The 8,537-nt window shown below is 42.0% G+C and overlaps 1 protein-coding gene across 1 annotated transcript in view; it reads right to left on the bottom strand.

The window, feature by feature from the left end:
• Nucleotides 1-771, bottom strand: part of LOC138202714 (transcription factor E2F7-like) — a 29,406-nt gene extending 28,635 nt beyond the window's left edge. Inside the window, 1 exon segment of the mRNA XM_069156973.1 lies at nt 720-771. The gene's annotated coding sequence lies outside the window, so the exon portion shown is untranslated.
• Nucleotides 772-8,537: the final 7,766 nt, after the last annotated feature.

Raw genomic sequence — 8,537 nt, forward strand, 5'->3', positions numbered from 1 at the left:
TCTGATCTGAAGATCTTCCTCCAGCTCCCTGATCTGAAGATCTTCCTCCAGCTCTCTGAACTGAAGATCTTCCTCCAGCTCCCTGATCTGAAGATCTTCCTCCAGCTCTCTGAACCTCCAGCTCTCTGATCTGAAGATCTTCCTCCAGCTCTCTGAACTGAAGATCTTCCTCCAGCTCTCTGATCTGAAGATCTTCCTCCAGCTCTCTGAACTGAAGATCTTCCTCCAGCTCTCTGAACTGAAGATCAGCGGTCAGCTGGATTTGGCGCAAAGAAACAGGAGCTAACTAGCTGTTAGCAGGCTAACTGCGCTGCTGCACCTCAACTCTCAGATTCACAATATAGTTTACGATACCGTGACGTCACCTGCTGAACCCCCGTCTGACGTCATGACTCCAGACGTCATGGTATTAATACATGGCGGTCATAGATTACGCAAATTAGTTGTACTTTGTAACTCAAGATGTCCCCTAAACTTCTGACTCGGTAAAGGACCAGTTCGCCTGAATTACGACATTGAGTCGCGGCCGAGTCCGTAAAAAGGAATAAATATGTAACTGTGGCGGATTTAGAGTCAATAAGGCTCATTTAGCTTTAATTAGCTGCTCGGCTAAAGTTACGAGCACAGCTGATCAGCATATGACGATCTAACAGAAAGCAGGAAACCACCGGAGGGAAAGCTCGTTCTTCACCTTCAGTTCTCCACCTTCGGTTCTTCACCTTCAGTTCTCCACCTTCGGTTCTCCACCTTCGGTTCTTCACCTTCGGTTCTTCACCTTCAGTTCTCCACCTTCGGTTCTCCACCTTCGGTTCTCCACCTTCGGTTCTTCACCTTCGGTTCTTCACCTTCGGTTCTCCACCTTCGGTTCTCCACCTTCGGTTCTTCACCTTCAGTTCTCCACCTTCAGTTCTCCACCTTCAGTTCTTCACCTTCAGTTCTCCACCTTCAGTTCTTCACCTTCAGTTCTCCACCTTCAGTTCTCCACCTTTCTCGCGTTTCACAGACGCGTCAGCGCGAAACTTTGTTCAGACCAACATAGCAGCTTCTTTCCGTCTCCAAACAAAAGAAGCGGGCCGTCCTCCTCCGCCTGCAGCTCCGGTGCTCTCGAAACTCCTGCCCGGCTAGCGGACACCCTGAATTGTCCCTCGGAGACTCCAGCATCACCCGCTCAAGCTTGTTTTCTGGCGCTCTCCGGCAGCTGGCTCGCTCCAGCCAATCAGCGCCTTGGTGACTCGTTGCGTCACGCAGCTCCAGCCAGTCAGAGTTATTGTACTCCGGCACGCGCCTCAGCTTCGACCAATGGACAGACGGACGCCCACGCCTCCAGGAGCAGTGTTGGCGGGGCAACCGGCGCGCTCCGTCCATGCTCGAGGAGGGTGTGAAAGGAACGAGGTCTCACTCTGCACATATTTACGAGGACAGGACTAGAAATCGCGGCGGGGAAAGTTGTGATTGTGAAAATTGAGACAAATGCAATAATTCCTGGCATTTGATTTGCTAAAATGTTTTTAAATAACATAAATGAGAAAAACCTATTTACAGTATAAGCACACTACAACGTTATATTTGGCAGCGATTGAGCTTAATACAAAATGTTCACTCAACACACTTTACCCAAGTCCAGTAATGTGTAATATCAGTTCCTTGTACACGCTTTTGCTTTTGGGGTTAATTTGCAAGCTAGGGATACTTACTAATATTTTACAAATCAATAACTTTGTACATATTTATTGATTAATTTAAATCACGTGTTAACTGCAGGTAGGCAGGTCAGTGCTCCTTTCTGACAAGGAAAAACGACTGCAGGCGTCGAGTCCCCCGAAAAGCAAACAATTGAGAGTTCATCTTTTGCAACAGTCTTTTAAATGAGTGATTGGTCGTCTTCATAGACGATCTTTGACTATCAGCTGAGGAGTTTGGTCCCCTGCTTTTTCTCCCGCAGAGACACCAAGCGTCTGTGAGAAAAGCCTTGCGCCTGGAAACCCGCTATGAATACCTTTAACCTCATCACCCAGGCTTTTGTCTGTAATTAGCTCCGCGGCTGAAGCAGACAGATGGAGGCCAGAAAGAGAAGGTGGGGAAATAACGAGTGGCGCTAACAGTACCTGGGCCGCAGCGCGAAAAGAGAGGGCTCACTTTTTAGCAGACAGGGTCCCGCCCTGGATGCAAACTGCATGAAGACTGGCCTCGAGTGCTTGCGTAATAGTCCTCAATACACGAAATGTGCCGCCAAAGCACTATTAACATCTGAGCCGGTGCAGCAGGGTGGAAACACGGATTTGAGATGTCGTAAATCGTATAAATGATGTAGGCTAAATCTATTACAACTGAAAATGAACATATAGAAATGAACATTTCATGTTATAACAATGCTTTGCAACCACTGGAAATACGACCCCCCCCCCCGGCCCATCCTCCACACACACACACACACACACACACACACACACACACACACACACACACATGTACACACACCTCATCCCAAGAATGATATAGGCTGAGATGATTGATAGCTAAAACATAAAAAAAAAGAAGTATAACATCAGTAATATAAAAAAAAGTATAACCAGTAACATAACATCAGTCAGAGGGACCAAACCAGGACGTTTACTTTAATACTTTCACTATATTTAGCTGCTAATAGCTACTTGTGTACTTTTACTTAAGCAGACTTTTCCATGCAGAACTTTTACTTGTAATGGAGTATTTTTACATGCTTTAATGGTACTTTTATTCTAGTAAAGAATCTGGATACTTCTTCTACGGCTGAATACTAAAACCCTATGATACACATACAGCTGTATGTTGCCATTAAACTGCTACCGTATGGGGATCCCTGTTTGTCAAACCAATTGAGTATCTTGTGCCAGTTATGTTACAGTCAGGGTGGATTTAGAAAAAAAAAATATTACTTTGTGAAGTTGAAACTAAAGTCATCTAATTTTCATGCTTAAGTTCAAGCTGTGACAAAGACATGATTTCACCGAGCAGAAGGCTGATTTGACACACTGGGATTCCCGATTAGTGCCTAATTGATGATAAATAACACGTCAGAAGTGGCCTGCATCCAGCCGTGGACCCTGGCTCAGGCTAACTCACAGCCCAAACACATCTGGCTGTTGCAGAAGAAGCTGTGACTCCTCAAAGGTCAACCAAGTGTGCCATATTTGACCAGAGGAAAGACGGTTTAAACAAGTTCTGGCAGTGTCATTGATGCCTTTTTGACTGGATCATTTATTGTTGTCAGTCAGTGCAAATGTGTTATTTTCAGTGTCCTCTGAATAGAATTTGTCGGTGTAATTAATAACAATCAATCAGGTGTAACTGGCATTTTTTAGACATGTTTAATTCAAGGTGGCAGCTCGTTCTGTAACACATGAGCTTTGTGGTGGAAAGGGTCATACAGCTGGAGTCCATGTTTGCTGAAGCCTTGCTGTTTTATCAAAAAATACTTTTCTTCTTTGGTTTCCTGCATTTCAGTTCACAAACTCTTAATGAACTCTTAATTACCCACTTACGTTACATTCTTTGTTTGGGTCTGAGAACTGTGTCCCGTACGAGCCACATGAAGAGGTCTCGGCTAAAAACCGAAAGAGAAGTGGTCACTGGATGAAGCGTTAACCGCCTTGTTTTGTTCAGTGATAGGCTTTGCATGGAGCCTCGTTTGAAGGGTATTCTGTTTTACATTTCAAGCAATATTGCACTTAAATGTTTTCGGCATGGTAAAGCTATTATTGCTCTACAACAAGAGCCCTGTGATCCTTCACAGCTCAGTTTGATGATGTTTGGAGAAGACCATCAGAATATTCTTTGATGGGTTCATGTGCTCCTCTTTGCCAGCAAGCAGCAGCCTGCTGAAGTTGGAGAGAAAGTCAAAACATTACATCGGTTCAAAAGATCCCGAACTGTTCAGCTGTGCTGGGAGGTAACTTTCCTGTAACTAGTTTGTAGTTAAATTACAACATTTAAATACAAAAAGAATTAATTTAAAGTTACAAATCCAAATTTTGGTAATTACAAAGGAGTTTCATCACAATATATTATTTTTGGTAAAAAACAAACGTCTTTGTAGAATATAACACTTATTCTGTTGCTTTGCATCTTTTCACTGCACAGGAACGATTCTGTTCACATCAAGACGGGCTCCATTCATTTGGCAGGAGGAGCTCAGATTTTCAGTCTCGCCTTTAATCGGTTGTCTTGTTCAAATTCACAACGCCTCTTATCTGCCAATCAAACCATTGTGCATTTCTCCAAGCAACCACATAAAGCGGTTGGCCATGCTGTCAGATAAGATGAAGAGACGTGTAAAAAGAGTCATTCAAGGTGATTCAGGCCAGAGTGAAAAAAGTGTAAACAGTACCAGCTTTGTTGATTGTTCTGTCATCACTCGGCATGGAGACAACCTGAATGTAGACTTGGTTTGAGGTTCTGGGAACATGTTTCCTTCCTTGCAGTCAGTTGCGATCTACACACTAGTGATTTGTTTTGGTGGTTGTGCTGTAATAATCAAACATTTTTAATTTTAATTCAAGTTAAATTCAAAAACTTTGAATAACAGTTTGGCAGTAATCAGTGTTGGGAGCTTTACAGTGTTTCAATTGAAGTAGTTCAGCTTGTAAAGTTCAGCTTCATTGCCTAGTTTCATTCATTGCCAGTATCAAATGTAATAAGTTACTTTATAAATATTGACATTATTCATTACATTTTAGCATGGTATCCATCTGTAAGCTCATACATTTCAAGTTACCTTCCAAACACTGCTGTTTAGATCACGCACCAAATTTCCCAATATCACTTCCTGCTGCAGAGACAACAGTGTGTTCCATAAAATAAAATTCACTGATTTCACGTTGCAAAAAGCTGAAACAAAACCAAACAATACATCAGCAAAAGATAAGAGGTGCACTACAATAAAACTGGACATATATTATAGGCCAACTAAATATCATGCATCAACTACATACCAATACAAAAAATTGAACAAAAGAAGAAAAAGAAATGACAAATTGTCACAACCCCCTGCAGTACCGCCGCGGATCCCCTAGGGGTCACGGACCCCCTGTTGAAGACCTCTGCTCTAATGCATTGATCCTCCTAAGGCATATATGTCAAGCTCAAGGCCCGCGGGCCACATCCGGCCCAGCGTGCAATTATATCCGGCCCGCGAGATCATTTTATATAGATCTATTATTATGGCCCGGCGATATGAAGCGCTGATAATACACGAACTACAGATCCCATAATGCAGTGCTTCAGTTGCCTTTACAGACGCTGGGATACCCGGGAACTTTCCCACGTCAATCAAGTCAGCTTCTGTTGCGCTCCAACTGGCTACAACCCTGTTGAAAAGTTATTGCGATGCCCCTCACAATGGAGAAGAGAAAAGTTGATTCTGAAAACAGAGCTTTTCAAAACCGATGGGAGGCTGAGTACATGTTTACTGACACTGCCGGTAAACCTGTGGAGCTAATGTGGCTGTAATGAAGGAATTTAATCTACGACGGCACTACGAGACAAAACATCAGGAGCTGCAAAACCTGAATGCAGAGGAGAAGATACAGAGATTAGAAGAGTTAAAGAAGACTCTGAGATTTCAGCAGACATTTTTCACCAGAGCAAAATCCCAAAGTGAAGCTGCTGTGAAAGCAAGTTTTATTGTGGCAGAGGAGATAGCCAAATCAGCCCGTCCATTTACTGAGGGAGAGTTTCTGAAGGGATGCATGATGAAGGTGTGCGATGTCTTGTGTCCAGAACAAAAGCAGATGTTTGCAAATGTAAGCCTGAGTAGAAATACGGTTGCTGATCGGATTTGTGAGATGGCCACTGATTTAAAAACACAGTTGAGTGAGAGAAGCAAAGACTTTACTGCATTTTCTCTTGCTGTTGATGAAAGTACCGAAAGGGACGTGACCGCATAATCACTGACATGTACGATGCGGTGAAGACATTTAAAGTGAAGCTGCTCTTATGGGAGACACAAATGCACCAGTCCAACTTGCCTCACTTCCCCTGTTGCCAAGTAATGTTGAACCAAGTCGGCGCAACGGTGTTCCCAAATACGCACTTTGCTGACAAACTGAGCGCACTACGCACTGAATTCGCACGGCGCTTTGGTGACTTTGAAGCACGAAAAAAGAATTTCGAGCTGCTTCGCAACCCGTTTGCCGTCGACGTGGAAACTGCTCCTGTACAGATTCAGATGGAGCTGATTGAGCTGCAGTGTAATGAGACACTAAAGGCAAAGTACGACACCGCAGGGCCCGCACAGTTTATTCGCTCCATTCCTGAAACAATGCCCCAGCTCCGTCTGCATGCTGCTCAAACCTTGTGCATGTTTGGTAGCACATATCTGTGTGAGAAGCTGTTCTCAGTGATGAAGATGAACAAAACAGCACACAGGAGTCGTTTCACCGACGAACACCTGCAGTCCATCCTGAGGATTTCCACAACACAGGAACTCACACCAAACCTAAACCATCTTATTGCCAAAAAAAGATGCCAAACATCCTGCTCTGACAAAATGGCATGAGAGCAAAGAAAAATGTTTTGATTTATTTTACTTAAAAGCACTATTTTTATTTATTTTTTTTCAGGTTTTTTGCAGCATGTTCATATTTCTAACTTGTAAAATTTTGACAGGATATATTTTTATGGAGAGCAAAATACTTTATTTTATTTAAAGTTTAAGTTTATTTATTCTGAAATAATATTCCTGTCTGTTTTATTCATATTTATGTTCAAACATGTAGTTTCAGTGTGTTCAATAAATGTTTACCCTGTTCGGCCCGCCACCTGAAGTTTGCTTCGAGTTTTGGCCCCTTGTGCAATTGAGTTTGACACCCCTGTTCTACGGGGTCTTACCGCCCTGAGTGAGGAACTTGCTGTAAATGCTGGGATTGATGATCATTTTTCCAGGATGATGGAATCTTGGTTTGGTAAATGGACAGACCTGTTCCTCGCCTGTTTCACTAGTGTTTCAATTATAGCAGCCATACTTATTATTTGTGGTTGTTGTTGTATTCCCTGTATCCGAGGGTTGATCCAAAGGCTAATCAATGTAGCATTGACTGAACAGGACATCCTTTATATGAAATTCTACAACTAACCAAACATACGAGACCACTAACACGACACCGATTCCACCTACGACTGAACCACCCCCTTATGACAACGTATTTGTTCTTCTTTTTTTTCATGTACATGTTATACTTTGTATAAAAAGGAGGGATATGATGGAAAGAAAAAGATTGTCTCTTCTTGTTTGCATGTGGTTCCGGAAAGTTTCTTTTGTTTCTCTCTTATTTGCAAGTGATTCTTTTTGTTTTACTTTCCACATCTAATTGACGACTCCCTTTGTGTCCTTATCTTGTGACCAACAACCAACTCAGTATTACCATACGAAAGCAGATACAAAGGGAATGGGGGTGACTGTCAATTGTTTGTCAACTGTATAAAGCTGCCCTACAGAGGAGTGACATGGAGCACTGCTGCACACCTCTCTTTGAGTGTACATGTATTTGCTCATTCTTGTAAGAATAAATGTCCGATATTTTGATTTTGAACCAAGCCTCTGAGTAATTTTTCTAACACCCGTAATGCTAGAAAGCTGGTGGTCTGTTTGGTGCCGTTCCCAATGATGCACATGTTGGCATCATGTAAAAGTCACATTTAAAGTAAACAATGTGTTATCTGTTATTTTACCTCCAGGTTTAAACAATTTTCAGTAATATTTTACGTATCTTACCAGGAGGAGGAGGAGGAGGATCATCTTTGGGTTCGGAACCTTTCAGAGATCTCCAACTGGATGCCATCACAGCTGAAGTGAAATATTTAAGCAACATGTAAACAGTAAACACCTTTTCATACAGTATGAATCATATTGATCCAAAACAAATATCGCCAGAATCTTTAATACTTCATATTAAATGTAACATAACACTTATTTGAAAGTTTAAATTAACATCATTTCCGACGTTCCATTAAAAGCATGACGTAAACATACTGTATCACTTTAAACCAAGGTGACTGTAGTCTGAAGAATTTACTTTCATTTTGTTTACTGTTTCATACAATAGATATAATTTTGAGAACTATTAAATATTATTTTGAGAAAAAAGAATTTTAGATTCCACCAAGTTCGTTATGAACACTTTGACAAATATGATTGGTATGACAGGAGCATGTAACCATCATGAGTTGGTATTCCTGAAGTAGTAAAGTACAAACTCCAGGTTAGCGTACCTAAGAGTGTCCCATAATGCTGGAAAGCTGTTGGTCTGTTTGCTGCCGTTTCCACTGACGTACACTGTGTGCCATCACACTTATACAAACATTTTCACTTTGGTTTCAGATGACTTTTGGTCATGTGATTTTCAATCATTTCCTTCTCTGCTGGCAGTAGCTGAGGTATGCAATAACTCAGGTTGTGGTTGAAGTACGACTATCTCGAAGCACGATTGAGACTCCAGCCCTCGTGTGAACTAATCAGATTGAGGAGAACAGAAACAAACATGTTTAGCAAAGTATAAAAT

Source organism: Embiotoca jacksoni, unplaced genomic scaffold (genome assembly GCF_022577435.1).
Source record: "Embiotoca jacksoni isolate LCO1_2020_lvr unplaced genomic scaffold, fEmbJac1.0.p SCAF_21, whole genome shotgun sequence".
NCBI classification, from domain to species: domain Eukaryota; kingdom Metazoa; phylum Chordata; class Actinopteri; family Embiotocidae; genus Embiotoca; species Embiotoca jacksoni.